This window comes from Phyllobates terribilis, unplaced genomic scaffold, assembly GCF_046119375.1.
Source record: "Phyllobates terribilis strain yellow unplaced genomic scaffold, ASM4611937v1 Scaffold_3__8_contigs__length_932513732, whole genome shotgun sequence".
Classification (NCBI taxonomy): Eukaryota; Metazoa; Chordata; class Amphibia; order Anura; family Dendrobatidae; genus Phyllobates; species Phyllobates terribilis.
The window spans coordinates 263,559,115-263,581,817 of record NW_027362763.1 but is presented as its reverse complement, the minus strand read 5'-3'; positions in this window follow the sequence as shown (position 1 = coordinate 263,581,817).

The window sequence follows — 22,703 nt, the reverse complement described above, 5'->3', positions numbered from 1 at the left end:
AAGCAAGAGGAAGTTAAAGTGGTACTGAAAGCCACAAGATTATATTAGCTATTCAAGGCCAAGTGTATTGAATGGTATGGAGAAAAGAGGGGCCAATGACAAATCTACAGTAAGTATCTAAAGACAGTGATACAAAGAGAGTAAGACAAGGCGGTCGTGAGTAATTCTGAGACCCAAAATATTTGGTTGGTGAGCTATGAGGACATCCGGGAGATGTTCAAGTCAACTCTGGGAATGGTCAATTATGCCAGCAGACGACAGGTCTAGGGAGAAGCGCTTGAAGTAATACTGTAAGGATTTCCTTTCTGCCAAAATTTCAGTGACTTTGGTTAAGGCAATTTCAGTGGAGAGAATCAGAGAGTTTGTGAATGTCAAACATATAAGGATTTTATGAGGTTGCGCTGGTAAGTGAATTGGGGAAGCGCTGAAAACAAAAAGGAAGAGAATGTAGATTGGAGAAGTGAATCTGAGAGGTTATATAAGCTGTATGAAATAGGATTTAATGTGTGTCCTTCTGTGAGTGGCAGAGGGGGGCCACTGTGAGATTCCTACATTAGAGCTCCCCCAGTGCTGTCAGTCAATATAAACTGAATAGTTGTAGAGTTGTATGTGATGCATCAGTGTAAAACTTAACAAAATAGTCATTCAGGAGTCCAAGATTGCTGAGCGACAACAAGATGTCATGGGTTGGAGATGGATTTGTAACCTTGTGTCACGTTTAGTGTGGGAAAGACTAAGTGCAACACGAAGGGATGAGAGGAAGGAAGCCCAGACACTAGGGAAAGGGGGAGTGGAGACCCCTAGGCAGATCTAATAACACCCTGAATACCCTACCGTCCCTAGGGGTAAGTCTCCAAATTCTGATTAACGCGCTCGGTTCTGTCCATTCGACTGAGGATGGAAAGCAGAGGAAAAGGACAGCTGCACCCCCAGTCGAGAACAGAACGTTTTCCAGAACTTGGAAACAAACCGGGTCCCCCAATCTGACACCACAACGGAGGGAACCAAGTGAAGCTTCAAGCTCTCATTTATAAACACCTGAGCAAGAGTCTTGGCATTCGGAAGTGCCGGTAATGCGACGAAGTGAACCATTTTTCTGAACCTATCTACAATCACCAAAACCACAGTTTTGCCTGCTGATACCGGTAGGTTAGTAATAAAATCCATGGACAAGTGAGTCCATGGCCTGCAAATACTACAAGCAGATATGTGTTCAACCACATCCCGATGCAACCGCGGCCACCAAAAACGACGAGAAAGGAGGTTCGCGGTTACCTTACCATCTGCATGACCAGCAAGCACAGAGTTGTGATGCTCCTTAATTACTTTGCGGTGCAGATTAGATGGTACAAAAAACCTTCCTGAAAGACAGGAGGCAGGGGCGTCCCCCTGGGCCTTCAACACCTCACCCTCCAGTTCAGGGTACAATGTCAAAATGACTACCCCCTTCCATAAAATCGGGGCAGGGTTCTCATGGTCACCACCACCAGGGAAGCTCCGGGACAAAGTATCAACCTTGACATTTTTGACCCCTGGAAGGAAAGAACCTAGTAAAAAACAGGGACCATCTAGCTTGCCTAGGCTTGAGACGTTTAGCCGATTGAAGATATGACATGGTCAGTGATAACAGTAATAGGATGGACAGCCCCCTCCAACCAATGTCGCCATTCTTCAAACGCCAATTTAATCACAAAAAGCTCCCTATTACTCACGTCATAATTTCTCTCTGCCAAAGATAATTTCTTAGAAAATAAAGCGCATTGGCGCCATATACCAGGGGACGGACCCTGAGACAACACAGCCCCAACCCCCACCTCCGACACATCAACTTCCACAATAAAGGATTAGGAAACATCGGGTTGACTGAGTATAGGTGCCATGGCAAAATAGCTCTTAAGGGAGGAAAAAGCATGCAGGGCGGCATCCGACCGTTTGGAAAAATCAGACCCCTTCCTTCTCATATCAGAGAGGTGTTTCACAATTACTGAATAATTATGGATGAATTTCTGGTAAAAATTAGTAAAGCCCAGAAAACGTTGTAGAGCCTTCAGGTTCTCGGGACGGTCCCAACAAGGACAGCACAGATCTTCTCCGGATCCATCTGAAAACCTGAAGATGACAACAGTTACCCCAAAAACTGCACTTCTTGGACGGCGTAAACACACTTTTCTAGTTTGACATATAGTATGTTATCCCTTAATATTTGAGGCACCTGTCTAATATGCCCCCAATGTGTCTCAAAATCAGGTGAGTAAACCAAAATATCATCCAGATAGACCACCACAAACCTGCCCACCAAATGATGGTAAATATCATTAATGAAATGCTGGAACACCGCAGGTGCATTGGTCAGACCGAAAGGCATAACCAGACTCTCAAAATGCCCTTCAGGGGTATTGAACACTGTTTTCCATTCATCCCCCTCTCTGATTCTAAGCTCCCCTTAAATCCAACTTGGAGAACACCTTAGCTCCCACAACCTGGCTGAACAAATCTGGAATCAGAAGAAGAGGGTATGGATCCTGGATACTAATTTGATTTAATTCCCAAAAATCTAAACAGGGACGTAGACTGCCATCTTTTTTCTTCACGAAGAAGAACCCTGCCGCCATGGGCGAAGGTGAGGGTCTGATATGTCCCTTCTCCAGACTTTCCGCAATGAAATCCTTCATGGCTTGTCTCTCAGGGCCAGAAAGATTACACAGTCTGGACTTTAGTCGTTTAGCTCTGAGGTCAGGTTAATAGGACAATCATATGCACGATGAGGAGGCAAATCCTGACACCCCCTCTCAGAAAAAACGTCCTCAAAACCAGACAAAAATGCAGGTAAGGTCTCTGTAGAAACTGTAGAAGGGGAAATATTTAAACAGTTGTCAAGGCTGTAATCTCCCCACTCAATGATCTCCCTGGATCGCCAATCCAACAACGGATTATGTTTCACCAACCAGGCTAGACCCAAAACAATTGGGATGGGAAGACCGTCCAGGACATAGCAAGGAATTATCTCACAATGGAACGACCCCACCCTCAGTTTTACACTATGTACAATCTGAGTCAGAGCTCTCTGTACAAGTGGTGCTGAGTTGATGGCGAAGATAGGAATGGGCTTAGCTAAAGTACAACAAGCAAGACCATGAGTTCTCACAAACTCAGCATCAACCAAGCTGACTCCAGCTCCACTGTCAACAAACACAGAAATTTTCTCAGTTTTGCACTTTAGCACTACCTCTGCTGTCAGGACTAACTGGAAACTGCAGGTTGACGATAAATGCACCCCTTGCTTATCCAACTCCAGACTCCCAAGGGTTAATCAAGTTTCCTTTTGCTTAGGAATCGAAGGACAGACCCCAATAAAATGTCCCTTTTTTCCACAAAAAAAACACGCACCCTTCTTTTTGCAGATCTCCGGGGAAATGTACGATGCAGAGGCACCCACTAACTGCATGAGTTCTTCCACCTCCCCCCATACCGGTTCACTGACAGACTGCCCCCCTCAGCAAAGGAGCATTACCCCAAGAAGAAGGCTCCGGAGAAGGTGGTCTCACCCATCTATCCCAAAGGCGTCTATCAACATGCCTTTGGGATATAGCCAACGACAAGGCAGCCTCCAAGGACTCTGAGGTTTCATACACTGCCAAAGCATCTTTCAACTTTTCAGAAAGGCCCTGACAAACTTGGCTTCTAAGAGCTTGGTCATTCCATTTTGTATCAGTTGGCCATCTGCGGAATTTGGAGCTGTACGTCTCCACTGACTGATTCCCCTGATGAAGACGACGCAACCTGGACTCAGACAAGGAGATTCGGTCAGGGTCATCATAAATGAGGGCTAGAGCCCCAAAAAACCCCTCCACAGACTGGAGACAAACCGAACCCTGTGGCAAAGAGAAAGCCCAGGATTGAGGATCTCCTTGCAGCAGAGAGATCACAATTCTCACTCGTTGCTCCTCATCTCCGAAGGAGTAAGGACGAAGTTTAAAATACAGTTTGCAAGCTTCCTTGAACACAAAAATCTTGTCCCTACCTCCTGAAAAAATGTCCGGGAGGGCAATATTGGGTTCAAGCTGGACCAGCCTACCTACAGAAACCCCAAAATTAGGGACCTGCAGCCGCTGTTGCTGAACCTTATAGCAAAGGTAAGTCACCTCCAGAGACAACCTGTGCAGCTGCTCTGACAGCTCAGCAATGGGATCAAAAAAAAAACAAAACCTTACACCCGAACAAAAAAACACACACAAAAAAAAACACGTGTCAGTTTTTTTTTTTCTATCTATGCACGACCGGTGATAAAGTCATGCACAGTGTGGGAAAGACTAAGTGCAACACGAAGGGATGAGGGGCAGGAAGCCCAGATATTAGGGAAAGGGGGAGTGGAGACCCCTAGGCAGATCTAATAACACCCTGACTACCCTACCGTCCCTATATTGGTCCCACACCAATCGCCGAGCAGGAAACCTAAGCCCTGTATGTCCCTAGTGCTAGGCCCTAAATAGGGAGGGGGGTGAGCACTGGTTAGTCCCCACTATAAACTAAAGACAAACAAAGAGGGGAAAACTTAGATTGAGCAGACACCAGGGGGATAACACCAAACATCCTCAGGCACCAGAGAGGAAGCCAGCCAACTGCTATAGCTCCAAGCCTTCACAAGGGAAAATGAGAATATCACCGATGACTCCCTGAAGCAGACTGCGAGTTTATAAACATCCAGACCAGGGTGTGTCAATCAGAGCAGGAGGGAGGTTGCCATTGGGTCGAAAAGTCAGAAGGATTAAGAAGGCGTCTGCAATGCCAAACACAGTGACCTTCTGCAGCCAGATGCAGAGCGACTGTCTGTTACATCTGGTACACCCGAGACACCTTGAGATTGTTGAAATTTTTAAATAATTTTGTTTCTCAAGTCCTCAGACAGTTCTCGTCTCGCATTTCTGTTCTCCATACTTAGTGTGGCACTCGCAGACACACAATGTAAAGATTAAGTCAACTTGTCCTCTATTTATCAGGTTTCATGTGTGATTTTCAAATTGCCCATACCTGTTACTTGCCATAAGTGAGTTTGAACGAGCATCACATGCTTGAAACAAAGTTGCCTATCCACATTTTTGGAAAGGTGCCAAAAATTTTGTTCAGTCCATTTTTGGGGTTGTGTGTCAATTATATCCAATTTGCCTTTTTTTCCTCTGTTTTTCTTTTGTGTTGTTCCAATACACATAAAAGAAATAAACATGTGTATAACAAAACAAATGTAATTGCAATAATTTTCTGGGAGAAATATTTCATTTTCAGGAACAATTTCAAGGGTACCAATACTTTCGGCCATGACTGTATGCCAAGTCAACATGCCCATTTCACATCCTGTGTAAGGGGCCGGACAATCCCGCACCAGGGGCCAGTCCATGACAGGCGTGTTTAACAATAATAAATGAGAGCCAATGGTTGTGATGGCATCATGCACCGAACCGATATGCCTCTCACATAACCAGCGATGTTCAGCATCATGCACTGAACCAACGCCAGCTCATCCAATTCATGACAATCAGAGACGTATGCCACTTTAAGGGCACATGCCTCTACCCCAGACGATCCGACTGAAACCTTGCCCCCACATGCTTTAAAAATACATCTCCTTAAACAAACCTATCACTTCAATTCAGTAACCTAACTTTCCCCTGTTCCCTCCTTCTAAATATTATTCAGAATCTGCTCCCTCCTATTCTTCTGTCTCCACACCCTCCATGTACACGATAACTGCACTTGGTAATTGTACTTAAACATACTGGCTGATGACCGGATCATGCAGCTTTATATGAAAATCCCTAATTATAATTGCTAGACCTGAAATAACAAGCACTTTTCCCCTATTGTGTCCCCCCTATTTCCTTGTAGATTGTAAGCTTGCGAGCAGGACCCTCACTCCTAATGTAACTGTTTAAATTGTTTTAGCCTGTATTACATTTATTGTCTGTATATGTACCCGCTTAATTGTAAAGTGCGGTGGAATATATTGGCGCTAGATAAATAAAATTATTATTATGTATTTATTATTAATGGAGCCTTTAACTGCACACTGCCCATTAAGACTGGTGTGAACAACGCCGCTTTTCATATATTGAGGCCAAAGTCTTATCTACTGATTTGGTAACATTTACAAAAAAAGGCATGCTACCAGTGTACCAGTTTATGTGGACAATAGCACAATACCTTCTAATAGTGAAAAATTAATAATCCCCCTTACAAATTTTAAATAGATGAGAAAAGCAATGACACATGTTAATTTATACTCCTGTGAAAATACAGATACATTTCCAGGTACGGTGACAATGCCATTCTCTTAACAGAATAGTACATCTAAATTATAGTGCATGCTTGCTCATTGACTGTCAAGCAGCCCATAATTATAGCAAACAGTTGTAAACAGTGTAAAAGTAACAGTATTCAATCTATGGGAATTCACCTACAGAAGCACTTGCTAGTATTTTCGACAACACTAAGAAAAGTAGTTTAAATTTGTACATAGTTACATTCGTTTAAGAAAGACATTGCTCCATCAAGTTTAGCATTTCTGGATCAATTATAAATCAACTATAGCTAGATTATTTAGAACCCGCAATGCCACTAGTTTTAAAAAAAATACATCTATCTTTTTTTAAAAGCTGTTATAGTGTCTGCCATTACTACGTCTTGTGGTAGAGAATTCCACAGTCTGACTGTTCTAACTGTAAAGAACCATTTAATGTTTAGATACCACAATTTCTTTTCATCCTCGTAGATGTACCCTGGTCGCTTGTAAGGTCCATGTAAGGAATAAGTCACGTGCCAGTCATTTGTATTGGCCAAAGATGTATTTATCCATATAATGTATATGAGATTGCCTATGAGGCTTTTTTTTCTAAGCTAAACAAGAACAACTTTTTAAACCCCGCATATGAGAAAACTTCCATCTGGTTTATTAATGTAGTGGTCCGCCACTGAACTTACTATAACTTACCAATAGCCTTTTTCTAAATTGAAGCCCAAAACTGCATCCTGTATTCAAGATGTGGCCTTACAAGGAATTTATAGAGGGGTAATAATACATTGGGATCACTGGATTTTATCTATTTACAAACCCTAATATTTTGTTTGCTTTTGCAGCTGCTGTTTGTCATCAAATACTACTGCTTAGCAAACTTGTAACCAGAATTCCCAAGTCTTCTCCTGTTGTGTAATCCCTAGCCTAGCCTAGCACCAAGCCTGTTTTCACCTTCCTGACCAGGCCAAATTTTACAATTTTGACCAGTTTCACTTTATGTGGTAATAACTCTGGAACACTTCAATATATCCCAGTGATTCTGAAATTATTTTTTTGTGACATATTGTATTTCATGTTAGCGGTAAATTTTGATTGCTATGATTTGCATTTATTTATGAAAATATCCAAAATTTAAGAAAAAATGTGAAAATTTTGCAATTTTGAAACTTTGAATTTTTATGCTCTTAAACCAAATAGTTATGCCACACAAAATAGGTAATAAATAACATCCCCCTACTTCCAGCATATACTAAAGATAGCAAACATGTCCTTAAAATGTTAAACAACATCACCTAGAAAGAGAACTATATCTTGGGTACTCTTGATATATCATCACTGTAAACCGTGATACAACATCAAAAAGGATCTGAGGCCTCTGCTTATTTTCTTAAAAAATTTAGTACAACTCCCACACAACAGATTTCATTCATCAAAGAATGCATGAAATTTATTTTATCTCATAACTACTTTCAATATGAGATGAACTACTACACCCAGGAGTGGGGCACAGCCATGTGGATTAGGTTCGCACCTAGCTATGCCAATTTATACGTGGGGAGATGGGAAGATTTTCACATCTACCCCGATGGCTCGCTGCGCGCGAACCTGGTTCTCTGGCAATGATTCATAGATGATATTATCTTTATCTGGTCTGGAGACCAGAAGTCATTGGATGATTTTTTACACGAAATTAATATCAATTAATTTTTTCTTGAATTTTCCTCTAATACTAGCCAACAGCAGGTTAATTTTCTAGATATTAATATCTATATTGAACAAGGCCAACTATACACACGTACTTACTCTAAACCAACTGATGTTAACGGCTATATCCCCTTGGATAGCTGTCATCTTCCAAATTGGCTACTTAATATCCCTAGGAGTCAATACATGAGAATACACAGGAATTGCTCCAAAATGGTGGACTTTGAAGAGGAAGCCAAAATTCTCACTAAAAAATTCATAGAAAAGGGCTACAAAAAGGAGTTCCTGGAAGTCACTCAAAAGGCTGTTTCAGAGATAATTTAAAAAAATGTCAACAGACACTGGAACATTCTGAAGGAAGACAAGATTATTGGTGATCTAATACCTCCACAGCCTATATTTATTTTTAAAAGACCTAATAATTTAAGAAATATCATTGCTCCATCAGTAAAAAATCCTTCAAAAGGTGACTCTCATAATACTGAGTGTTTCTGTCCAGATAATCTTACAGGTTTTTATCCGTGTAAAAAATGCTCAGTCTGTAAACGCTTACCTATGAAGAACCATAAAATTATTAAAAATCATAATATTGAGTTCCCTATCATTGATTTTATCACATGCTCTACAAATGGATTGATCTACGGTTTAAAATGTCCATGTGACAAATTATACATTGGACGTACTAAGCGGCCCTATGTATGTAAGGATTAATGAGCACCTTAGGAATATTAAGCATAAATTTATAGGCCATCCCCTATCTAGACATTACACCATGAAACACGGGGGAAAAATTTATGGCACTCAAGTGATCGGTATCCAAACTGTACCCAAGCACTGGCGACAAGGGGACTATATTAAACGTATGTCCAGGATTGAAAGCCAGTGAAGTTTTAACATGGACACATTAAATTGAACTGTTTGCTGTTAATGATTAAAGGACCTCCCACATTGCATATATAAGAAGCTGATACACCACCAAGGACCATCTCTGAGGAAGGAAACCATCTTTGTTTCCGAAACGCATCGCATTTGGTCCTCTCAGCTCTCCGTAGCCTGTTCTACCACAAGATCATCACGCGACTGTGATGTCACGTCAGGTCCTGCTCGTCCCGCCTGCCTCACCACAAGCTAGCGCACCAACGAGTACTGTACCGTCAGAAGCTAGAGTCACCGGCCGTGACTCTGCTTCACTCCAACTTCACCGCTTCAGAATCACTCAGCGATGAGGTAGCACCATTACTCTCATCGTGCACCTCCGGTATCCTTCCTGCTGTTTTTTGTCCACCGCATTACCATCGCCACATCTTGCCTGAGGTAAGACGACAAACAAAGGGACTGTCACAGCGGGGTACTTATGCTGTTGTTTTGGTGGCGATCATTGCAGTGGCTATCGGGAATTGCCTGATAAGTCCCTTCCTTTATCCAGCAGTAATGACATTGGTCACCTATTATTCCTGGCACCAGAAGGACCATGTTCTTTGCAACATCTGTCTGATAATTGGCAAACTAATTGGGTCCCTCCATCTATCTAGCCAATAGGAATTACCTCATAAACTAGGAAAGAAGAATAAACCGCCACCAAGTGAATACTCATCAGGCATTATAGGTATGATAAAGTGGAACTGGTCAGCATACATACACCTGCTCTAACTAATTATTATTCACCTTCTTTATCCCTCTAGGTGAATTATTTGTTCAATAAAAAAAGATCCCTATATAAAAAAGATCCCTTTATCCACTTAAAGGACTGATCTAGGATAAAAATATAGAACTCTTTTTATCAGGTAACTATTGTCCGATTTATTTCCTACGGTATAATCCCTTTCTTGTCTTGCATATATTTGAGTTTTTTTGTACACTAGGTGCCTGTGCATACCTAGTCACCGGCAAAACCGCATTAAGCACAAATTGTCAGGAAATTCAACTTCCAGCCAATAAGGTAATACATTGGTTTCCTCTTAATTAGTCCACCAATTGGAACATTGATCCACTTTAACCCACGCACCTTTTTCTCTGTCCAGGGTCGCTCCTTGTAACCCATTGACCACTCTGACAATCCTGGCTGTTTTTCTACTATCAAACGGACTTCATCATGTCTCTCATATCTAATTTACCCCTCTGAAATAGTTTCTAGAAATCACTATTTACACAAGTTATTGTTTACGCAATTTTAATCCTATTTAAATAAAATCTTTTATTGATTTTATCCTTACTCCATCTCCTTTTTCCTTCATCCAGCAGCTCAGCACAAATTGTTTCATTTAATATTTACCCCCTTGGACAATTATGGTTTTGTTTACAATTCGCTGCAGCCCTGCTGGTCACACGTTTGGAGCGCCACTTTATTAGCTTTCTTTGAGAATAAATAACACTTACCACATGTCTACTTTAGATCAGCATCATTTTTTAAACTATTTTTTGTTAGGAAGTTAGAAGGGTTAAAAGTTAATCAGCAATTTTTCATTTGTTCAACAAAATTTGCAAAATTATTTTTTTAGGGAAAATACCCAAAAGTGACACCATTTTAAAACCTGCACCTCTCAAATGTCTCAAAACTACACTCAAGAAGTTTATTAACCTTTTAGTTGCTTCACAAGCAATGTGGAAAGAAAAAATTAAAATTTTACTTTATCCTGCAAAAATGTTGTTTTTGCCCCAAAGCTTTCATTTTCATAAGGGTAAAAGGAGAAAATGGACCAAACAATTTGTTGTGCAATCTCTCCTGAGTACACCAACAACTCATATGTATGGGAAAACTACTCTTTGGGTTCACGGTAGGGCTCGAAAGGGAAGGAGTGCCATTTGACTTTTGGAGCACAAAATTTGCTGGAATAGATAGTGGATGCCATGTCGCGTTTGCAGAGCCCTTGATGTACCTAAACAGTGGAAAACCCTCACAAGAAACCCCATTTTGGAAACTACACCCCTCAAGGAATTTATCTAGAGTTATGGTGAGCACCTTGAATGCAAAGGTGTTTCACAGAATTTCATAACGTTGAACCGTGAAAATGAAAAAAAAAATTTTTTTTCCTCAGAAAGGTGGCTTTAGCACCAAATTTTTCATTTTCACAAGGGTAACAAGAGAAAACGGACCATACAATTTGTTATACAGTTTCTTCTGAGTACACTGATACCCCATATGTGGGGGAAAACGACTGGGTGCATGGCAGAGCTCGTAAGGGAAGAAGCGCCAATTGAATTCTGGAGCGCAATTTTGGCTGAAATAGATTGCGGATGCCATGTCACATTTTAAGAGCCCCTCACATGCCAAAAGGGCAGAAACCCCCACAAGTGACGCCATTTTGGAAACTACAACTCTCGAGGAATTCATCTAGCATTTTTAACCCTTAGGCGATTCATAAAATTGTATAACATTGGGCTGAGTAAATGGAAAATTACTATTTTTTCAAAAAAAATGTTGCCTTTGCCCCAAGTTTTTAATTTTCAAAAGGGATAACAGGAGAAAATGAACAGTACAATATGTTACTCAATTTCTCCAGAGTAAGCAAATATCCCATATGTGGTCGAAAACTACTTTTGAGGCACAATGCAAAGCTCTGAAAGGAAGAAGCGCCATATTGGAATTCAGGTTTTGCTGGAATGGCTTGAGGGTGCAATGTCACATTGGCAGAGCCCCTGAGATTCCAGAACAGTGGAACAGTGGGGTGACAAGAGTGACACCATTTTACAAACTATACCTCTCAATGAATTCATCTAAGGATGCAGTGATCATATTGACACCACAGGTGTGTCACAAAATGTTATGCCATTGGGCAATGAAGAAAAAGTAATTTCATTTTTACCACAAAAAAATTGTTTTAGCTCCAGATTTTACATTTTTACATGGGGAAATGTGTAAAAATGGCACCAAAATTTGTCACACAATTTCTGCTGAATGTGGCAATATCCCATATGTGGCTGTACAGTACTGCTTAGCCACACAGCGGGACTCAGAAAGGAAAGAGTGCTATTTGACTCTTGGAAAACAAAATAAAGTAGAATAGTTTGCTGACTCCATATACAGAGTCCCAAAGTGCCAGAAGAGCAGAATCCCACCTCAAGTGACCCGATTTTGGAAATTACATCCCTCTGGGAATTTATCTACAGGTGTAAGAATGTTTTTGCTCATACTTCTGGAGACAAGCACCTGTAAATTAGGAGGGCTCTCATCACTACAGAAATGCCAAACATGTGGACACTAAATGTGACTTAGGCACAACGAGGCTCGGGAGGGGGCATTTGGATTTGGGAGCTCAGAATTTGCTGCATTTCTTTTGGGGGGCAAGGAACCATAGCGCTTTTCCAGAGCCTTTGTGCTACCAGTAATGTGGAAGCCCCTTATATTTCCATTGACGGCTGACAGACCTGAGTGGGGAATTTCTTTTTTTGTGGATTTAGTTGAAGCTTTTACTGGGAACAATTTATATTTTGGATCACATTTATCCTGTGCTCTACGCTGAGAACTTACATCGTGGTTTCCATCTAAATCTCCAAATGACGTGATTCAGATGAAACCCCTGAGGCATCCATTCATTATAATGAGGCAGTAGTTACTCTGGACTCTGTCTGACCTCTGTTCAGTGGTGTGCTTTTCAGAGGTGCACAAAACTGTGGCCTGACTGCGCTTTTGTGCACGCTTAAAAAGACAGACACTGCCGGATCACAGGCCAGACAATGCCCACAGTGTTTCCAGCTGCCTTATTATAGGGAATTAAGTTGTGGGTTCTGTCTGAATCATGTATTTCAGAGATTCACCCAGAAACTCCTGTGTAAGCGCTCAGTGTAGAGCACAGGATAAATGTGCGCCAAACCTTACTGCGATCTTTGTGAGGCAGAATGAACAAAACAATAGCTGGTCAAGAATGCAGGAACAGGCCGGTTAGGCTGGCATACTGACAGTTGGGTACTGGCAGGCACGGCTGGTATGCAGACAGGTGGGTACTGGCAGGCACGGCTGGTATACAGACAAGTGGGTACTGGCAGGTAGGAACGCAGGCAGGATAGGGACCGGTATAGACTGGGATATAGGTACAGAGCCACAGGTGCGGCAGACAAGCAGAGCAGAGCAAAACCCGCAGGCGCGGTAGACGAGCAGAGCAGAGCAAAACCAGCAGGTGCGGTAGACAAGCAGAGCAGAGCAAAACCCACAGAAGCGGAAGACAAGCAAAGCAGAGCAAAACCCGCAGGTGCGATAGACAAGCAGAGCAAAACCCGCAGGTGCGGTAGACAAGCAGAGCAGAGCAAAACCCGCAGGTGCGGTAGACAAGCAGAGCAGAGCAAAACCCGCAAGTGCGGTAGAAGGCAGAGCAGAGCAAAATCTGCAAGTGCAGTACACGAGCAGAGCAGAGCAAAACCCGCAGGTGTGGTAGACAAGTAGAGCAGACCAAAACCCGCAGGTGTGGTAGACAAGCAGGGCAGAGCAAAACCGCAGGTGCGGTAGACAAGCAGAGCAGATACACACAAGGTACTTACAATGAAGTAGCGAGTGGACACTAAACTCACAAACAGAAGTACAGAAACAACGAATTGGAGTTAGGTGCAGGTTCAGACACTGCAGGAAAAGGGAAGATACGAACATAGAGACAAACAAGTAACGGGCTAGAACACTGTTCAGACAGAAACTGAACCAGGAACAAGATACAGGAACAAGCCTGGGAACTCAGCCCCCAGGGTGGCGGAAACAGACTAGAAGTCACAGATACAGGTAACGGGCCTGGGTACTCAGCCCCCAGGGTGGCGGAAACAAATAAGATACAGGACAGGACCTGGCAATTCAGTTGCACAGAACAAACTGAAAGAAAGTGTTGCTCAGGTACCACCTACTGGGTGGAGGGGGTTTAAGTATTCAGTGACTCACATAAATAGGCTGGGGACGCATTAGGAGTGCGCCCAACTGCAGTTTTGTGCACGCTTAAAAAGACGGACACTGCCGGATCACAGGCCAGACAATGCCCACAGTGTTTCCAACTGCCTTATTATAGGGAATTCAGTTCTGGGTTCTGTCTGAATCATGTACTTCAGAGATTTACCCAGAAACTCCTGTGTTAGCACTCAGTGTAGAGCACAGGATAAATGTGCGCCAAACCTTACTGCGATCTTTGTGAGGCAGAATGAACAAATCAATAGCTGGTCAAGAATTGGTTTATTTATGGTTTACGCCATGCAGTGTCAGAAATGGTTAATGTACAAAGTTCAGCATAAATCATTACAACCACTTTGAAAATTAGGATTTTCATCAATAACCCATACCATAAAATTTTTAACATTTTAACCCATGACATAAAAGTAACATTAATAATATAACTTTCATTACAAAATCTTCAGTTTTATTCAAATTAGTTGATGCAAAAATGAACATACCCCTCATCGAAAAGAACTATATCTATTATATTGCATGATCGCCATGATTTTTAAGGACAGCACCAAGGTTTCTAGGCATGGAATGAACAAGTTGGCGACATATTGCAACATCTCTCTGTTTCAATTCTTCAAGAAAGACCTTTTTTAGAACCTGGATGGAGAGTGATGCTCAACTTGACTCTTCAAAATTCCCCATAGGTGTTCGGTTGGATTCAGATCACAAGATATAGTTGACCACTGAATCACTTTCACCCTGTCCTTCTTCAGAAATAACACAGCAAAAAAGGGTAACAGTGTTTACCTGCCCAGGTCTCAGAACTTATGCACTACCAGTGTTATGCTCACGCCCGGACTGACTGGCATGAGCGAGGTTAGTGATCCCACTGGACCATGAACCGAGGAGTGCCTGGAGGGGCGTGACTAAGTATCAACTCGGTCCGACCAAGGTCGCTCGGCGGCTCAGTCGACTCTGTGAACCAGGGAGGAACCGAGCAGAGGGACCAGGTGCTACTCCAGGTCAGACCCCGGTCACAGCTGTTGTCCCACACTGGGGAAAGCAGGAACAGGCCGGTTAGGCTGGCATACTGACAGGTGGGTACTGGCAGGCATGGCTGGTATACCGACAGGTGGGTACTAGCAGGTAGGAACGCAGGCAGGATAGGGACCAGTATAGACTGGGATATAGGAACAGAGCCGCAGGTGCGGCAGACGAGCAGAGCAAAAGCCGCAGGCGCAGTAGACGAGCAGAGCAGAGCAAAACCCGCAGGTGCGGTAGACAAGCAGAGCAGAGCAAAACTCGCAGATGCGGAAGACAAGCAGAGCAGAGCAAAACCCGCAGGTGCGGTAGATAAGCAGAGCAAAACCCGTAGGTGCGGTAGACAAGCAGAGCAGAGCAAAACCCGCAGGTGCGGTAGACAAGCAGAGCAGAGCAAAACCCGCAGGTGCGGTAGACAAGCAGAGCAGAGCAAAACCCACAGGTGCAGTAGACAAGCAGAGCAGAGCAATACCGGCAAGTGCGTTAGACAAGCAGATCAGAGCAAAACCCGCAGGTGTGGTAGACAAGCAGAGCAGAGCAAAACCGCAGGTGCGGTAGACAAGCAGAGCAGATACAAACAAGGTACTTACAATGAAGTAGCGAGTGGACACTAAACTCACAAACAGAAATACAGAGACAACGAATTGGAGATAGGTGCAGGTTCAGACACTGCAGGAAAAGGGAAGATACGAACATAGAGACAAACAAGTAATGGGCTAGAACACTGCTCAGACAGGAACTGAACCAGGAAAAAGATACAGGAACGAGTCTGGGAACTCAGCCCCCAGGGTTGCGGAAACAGACTAGAAGTCACAGATACAGGAAACAGGCCTGGGTACTCAGCCCCCAGGGTGGGGGAAACAAACAAGATACAGGACAGGACCTGGCAACTCAGTTGCACAGAACACACTGAAAGAAAGTGTTGCTCAGGCACCACCTACTGGGTGGTGGGGGTTTAAGTATCCAGTGACTCACAACAATAGGCTGGGGACGCATTAGGAGTGCACACGCAGTAACTATAAAAATCAGACAATAACTGCGCCGCCGCCCTTAGCAATCAGACAAGAGACATGCACACAGCAGGTACTGGAGCAACGTGTGCAGCCTGGATTGATAGGTAAGATGGCGGTCTTGAATGGTGGGAGGTGGTAAGCCATGCCAGCACGCCGCCAGGGATGTTACAGTACCCCTCCCCCATTTACGCCCCCTCTTCATCAAGCCTGCAAGGATTTTCTACAGAGTATTTGGAGGCCGATCCTTCTCTTCAAGAAGATTACCTCTTCTGTCCACTAGAGGGAACGAAACTGGTCTCACCATCTTGGTGACTAGGATGCTTCCTCCCATCAAGCCATCCTCAGTAACAGATGAAGTGAGTGAAGTACCAGGAACAGGACATAGGAAAGTCTCTCTCCATTTGTTAATATCGGGTAGCACTCCAAAGGATTCACGGGACAACTGGAGATCCACCACCGGGTTGGAGGGGTGCAGAGACTCAGGGGTAACCACCGCCTTGACGTACACTTTGCCAAGCTTACTGGATGAAGTGGGCGAAATACCAGGTACAGGGTGCAGAAAAGTCTCTCTCCATTTGTTATCAGGTAGCACCCCAGAAGATTCAAGAGACAACTGGAAGTCCTCCGCATAGTTGGAGGGGTGCAGAGACTTGGAGGTAGCCACCGCCTTGATGGATTTATTGCCAGATTTATTAGAGATGGAGGATCCTTGCTTAGGGACCAACTTCAGTCTGGTTTCTGAGATGACACGTCTGCGAGGCGGAATGGTACCTGAAGCCAGATCATTGGTACAATCATCGAGACTGTGTGGGGACAATGTCTCCGCTTCCCTTCATTCGGAGACTTCAGCGCACAGCGAGTTAGCGACTAGCAGATCTCGTGAAGAAGAAGACACTGCTGACTGTCCTGAAGATACGGGGACTGGACACCCCTTGTACCTCAACAGTCCCCCAGGAAACACCATGCAGGATCTCCAGACCTGAGGGGGCACTAGATGTCTCGCCTCTGGACGACCTGTGGGTAAACCAGACAGCACCTGGAATGTGAACTTCTTCATGTGTAATGCTCCAATCTGGAGCTTAATTTGTACAGACATATTTTGAATGTTTCTGAGTAGGGCTCGTCCTTCCGCTGACAATGCCCAAGCCGGATTCTGGAGTTGTCGGACGGGAATCAGACACCGACTCTTCATGGCTAAACGCCCGAAACTTCGGGTTAATCCGCGGCCTTCACTTGCCACGGAGACAGTCACGGTCATCTGTGGAGAGGAAACACTAACGCCAAGAGCAGCCTCTCCTACAGGCCTAATGTCTTGGGATTCTCCAACCTTCGCTGGACAAAGACCGTCAGGGTGTCCCAAAAACCGCAGCGGGACCGCAATCCGATTTTGTGACTGAGTTCCGGCCTTTGCTTTGCCTGACGAACATGGTCATCCTTCATAGATTCTGTGCGGGTAGCCGCCTCTACAGGCTGGGGAACAGGAGATCTTAGGGAGGACAGAACCTGGCGTGACAGTTTACCTCCACGCCTTGCACGGACTGCCTCTTGAGGTTGGGAAGAGAAGTATTCTGTGGAGCATTGTCATCCTGTGTGGATTCTGTGTGGGCCACAGTCTCTTCAGGCTGGAGAGCTGGTGGGCTACCTACACGCATCACCCATCGGGACTGCTCCAGGATATTGGGAAGGGAAGCTTTAGCAGAAGCCTCAGGGTTAGGGTCATCGAAGACCATTAGAAAGGCCACCAGGAAGGCCTGCAGGTCAGAGACGATAGGATCCCATGCTTCCCATAGGGGGGTGATCCAATTCAAGGCATCACCCGCTAAGTAGGACATCATAAATGCTACTTTAACCCGATCAGTGAGAAAATAGTGAGCATAGAATTTGAAATGCAGCATACAATGCTCCACAAACACACGGCTTTGTTTTGGATCCCCGTAGTACCGTGGTGGATCCGCAGGAACGAGTGCTGATAGCTCCATTTGGGCTGGTGCGTAAATTGCCTGGACCTAAGCTTGAGAAAAAATTTTTCCTTAGTGCATGCGTTCGCCAGACAAGAATTCAAATGTCTCCGGGAGCAAAGGGCCGTGGGGCTCAACAGGGACCATGGCCTGAGCAAACTGTTATGCTGACGCTCGGACTGACTGGTGTGAGCGAGGTTACTGATCCCACTGGACCATGAACCGAGGAGTGCCTGGAGGGGCGTGACTAAGTATCAACTCGGTCCGACCAAGGTCGCACAGCGGCTCAGTCGACTCCATGAACCAGGGAGGAACCGAGCAGAAGGTCCAGGTGCTACTCCAGGTCAGACCCCAGTCATAGCTGTTGACCCACACTGGGGAATGCAGGAAAAGGCCGGTTAGGCTGGCATACTGTCAGGTGGGTACTGGCAGGCACAGCTCGTATGCAGACAGGTGGGTACTGGCAGGCACGGCTGGTATGCAGACAGGCAGACAGGTGGGTACTGGCAGGCACGGCTGGTATACAGACAAGTGGGTACCGGCAGGTAGGAACGCAGGCAGGATAGGGACCAGTACAGACTGGGATACAGGAACAGAGCCGCAGGTGCGGCAGACAAGCAGAGCAGAGCAAAACCTGCAGGCGCTGTAGACAAGCAGAGCAGAGCAAAAGCCGCAGGTGTGGTAGACAAGCAGAGCAGAGCAAAACCCGCAGGTGCGGTAGACAAGCAGAGCAGAGCAAAACCCGCAAGTGCGGTAGACAAGCAGAGCAGAGCAAAACCTGCAAGTGCGGTAGACAAGCAGAGCAGAGCAAAACCCGCAGGTGTGATAGACAAGCAGAGCAGAGCAAAACCCGCAGGTGCGGTAGACAAGCAGAGCAGAGCAAAACCCGCAGGTGCGGTAGAGAAGCAGGGCAGAGCAAAACCGCAGGTGCGGTAGACAAGCAGAGCATATACACACATTGTACTTACAATGAAGTAGCGAGTGGACAGTAAACTCACAAACAGAAGTACAGAGACAACAAATTGGAGTTAGGGGCAGGTTCAGACACTGCAGGAAAAGGGAAGATACGAACATAGAGACAAACAAGTAACGGGCTAGAACACTGTTCAGACAGGAACTGAACCAGGAACAAGATACAGGAACGAGCCTGGGAACTCAGCCCCCAGGGTGGCGGAAACAGACTAGAAGTCACAGATACAGGTAAGGGGCCTGGGTATACAGCCCCCAGGGTGGCGGAGCAGACTAGAAGTCACAGATACAGTAAACAGGCCTGGGTACTCAGCCCCCAGGGTGGCGGAAACAAACAAGATACAGGACAGGACCTGGCAACTCAGTTGCACAGAACACACTGAAAGAAAGTGTTGCTCAAGCACCACCTACTGAGTGGAGGGGGTTTAAGTATCCAGTGACTCACAACAATAGGCTGGGGACGCATTAGGAGTGCGCCCGACTGCACTTTTGTGCACGCTTAAAAAGACGGACACTGCTGGATCACAGGCCAGACAATGCCCACAGTGTTTCCAGCTGCCTTATTACAGGGAATTCAGTTGTGGGTTCTGTCTGAATCATGTATTTCAGAGATTTGCCCAGAAACTCCTGTGTAAGCGCTCAGTGTAGAGCACAGGATAAATGTGCGCCAAACCTTACTGCGATCTTTGTGAGGCAGAATGAACAAATTAATAGCTGGTCAAGAATTGGTTTATTTATTTTTTACGTCGTGCAGTGTCAGAAAGGGTTAATGTACAAAGTTCAGCATAAATGATTACAACCACTTTGAAAATTAAGATTTTCAGCAATAATCCATACTATAACATTTTTAACATTTTAACCCATGACATAAAAGTAAGATTAATAATATAACTTTCATTACAAAATCTTCAGTTTTATTCAAATTAGTTGATGCAAAAATGAACACACCCCTCATCAAAAAGAACTATATCTATTATATTGCATGATCTTCATGATTTTTAAGGACAGCACCAAGGTTTCTAGGCATGGAATGAACAAGTTGGCGACATATTGCAACATCTCTCTGTTTCCATTCTTTAAGAAAGACCTTTTTGAGAACCTGGATGGAGAGTGATGCTCAACTTGACTCTTCAAAATTCCCCATAGGTGCTCAGTTGGATTCAGATCACAAGATATAGATGACCACTGAATCACTTTCACCCTGTCCTTCTTCAGAAATAACACAGCAAAAATGGGTAACAGTGTTTACCTGCCCAGGTCTCAGAACTTATGCACTACCAGTGTTACGCTCACGCCCGGACTGACTGGCATGAGCGAGGTTAGTGATCCCACTGAACCATGAACAGAGGAGTGCCTGGAGGGGCTTGACTAAGTATCAACTCGGTCCGACCAAGGTCGCTCGGCGGCTCAGTCGACTCCGTGAACCAGGGAGGAACCAAGCAGAGGGACCAGGTGCTACTCCAGGTCAGACCCCGGTCACAGCTGTTGACCCACAGCGGGGAATGAAGGAACAGGCCAGTTAGGCTGGCATACTGACAGGTGGGTACTGGCAGGCACGGCTGGTATACAGACAAGTGGGTACCGGCAGGTAGGAACGCAGGCAGGATAGGGACCACTATAGACTGGGATATAGGAACACAGCTGCAGGTGCGGCAGACAAGCAGAGCAGAGTAAAACCCGCAGGCGCGGTAGACAAGCAGAGCAGAGCAAAACCCGCAGATGCGGAAGACAAGCAGAGCCAGAGCAAAACCCGCAGGTGCGGTAGATAAGCAGAGCAGAGCAAAACCCGCAGGTGCGGTAGACAAGCAGAGCAGAGCAAAACCCACAGGTGTGGTAGACAAGCAGAGCAGAGCAAAACCCGCAGGTGCGGTAGACAAGCAGAGCAGAGCAAAACCCGCAGGTGCGGTTGACAAGCAGAGCAGAGCAAAACCAGCAGGTGCGGTAGACAAGCAGAGCAGAGCAAAACCCGCAGGTGTTGTAGACAAGCAGAGCAGAGCAAAACCGCAGGTGCGGTAGACAAGCAGAGCAGATACACACAAGGTACTTACAATGAAGTAGCGAGAGGACACTAAACTCACAAACAGAAGTACAGAGACAACAAATTGGAGCTAGGTGCAGTTTCAGACACTGCAGGAAAAGGGAAGATACGAACATAGAGACAAACAAGTAACGGGCTAGAACACTGTTCAGACAGGAACTGAACCAGGAACAAGATACAGGAACGAGCCTGGGAACTCAGCCCCCAGGGTGGCGGAAACAGACTAAAAGTCACAGGTACAAGTAACGGGCCTGGGTATACAGCCCCCATGGTGGCGGAACAGACTAGAAGTCACAGATACAGGAAACAGGCCTGGGTACTCAGCCCCCAGGGTGGCAGAAACAAACAAGATACAGGACAGGACCTGGCAACTCAGTTGCACAGAACACACTGAAAGAAAGTGTTGCTCAGGCACCACATACTGGATGGAGGGGGTTTAAGTATCCAGTGACTCACAACAATAGGCTGGGGACGCATTAGGAGTGCGCACGCAGTAACCATAAAAATCAGACAGTAACTGCGCCGCCGCCCTAAGCAATCAGACAAGAGACATGCACACAGCAGGTACTGGAGCAAAGTGTGCAGCCTGGACTGATAGGTAAGATGGCGGTCTTGAATGGTGGGAGGTGGCAAGTCATGCCAGCACGCCGCCAGGGATGTTACAGTACCCCCCCCCCCTTTACGCCCCCTCTTCATAAAGCCTGCAAGGATTTTCTGCAGAGAATTTGGAGGCCGATCCTCTTTTGTCCACTAGAGAGAACGAAACTAGTCTCACCATCTTGGTGACTAGGATGCTTCCTCCCATCAAACCATCCTCAGGAACAGATGAAGTGAGTGAAGTACCAGGAACAGGACACAGGAAAGTCTCTCTCCATTTGTTAATATCGGGTAGCACCCCAAAGTATTCACAGGACAACTGGAGATCCTCCACCGAGAGACTCGGGGGTAACCACCGCCTTGACGTACACTTTGCCAAGCTTACTGGATGAAGTGGGCGAAGTACCAGGTACAGGGTGCAGAAAAGTCCCTCTCCATTTGTTATCAGGTAGCACCCCAGAAGATTCAAGAGACAACTGGAAGTCCTCCGCCTAGTTGTAGGGGTGCAGAGACTTGGAGGTAGCCACCGCCTTGATGGACTTATTGCCAGATTTATTAGAGATGGAGGATCCTTGCTTAGGGACCAACTTCAGTCTGGTTTCTGAGATGACACGTCTGCGAGGTGGGATGGTACCTGAAGCCAGATCATTGGTACAATCGTCGAGACTGTGTGGGGACAATGCCTCCATTTCCCTTCCTTTGGAGACTTCAGCGCACAGCGAGTCAGCGACTAGCAGATCCGATGAAGAAGAAGAAGAAGACACTGCTGACTGTCCTGAAGATAAGGGGACTGGACACCCCTTGTACTAAGCAATCACCCCCTCCAAGAACTGGTAGGTTGTGAGTGATTGTCTCATCAGTATTTTGCATCTGTGTTGCCACCATCTTTATTACATGGGTTTGCTGCATCCTAATTCCTTTTATTGTGGCTTTGCCTTCTTCAGAAATGCAACAACGGCCTTAGGTATGTATTTTTGATCATTGTCATGCTGGAAAAGTGCACATGCACCAAGGGCATGGAGTGATAGTAGCATCTTTTATTTCAATATAGTGCTGTACATCTGTGAATTCATTATACCATCAATGAAATGTAGTTCTCTGACACCAGCAGCACTAATGCAGCCCCACATAAGGACACTGCCTCCACCATGTTTCACTGTAGGCACCATGAATTTTTTTTATACTTCTCACCTTGCAGATTTGAAGCCATCAGTTGTAAAGACATTTATCACTTTAGGATAGA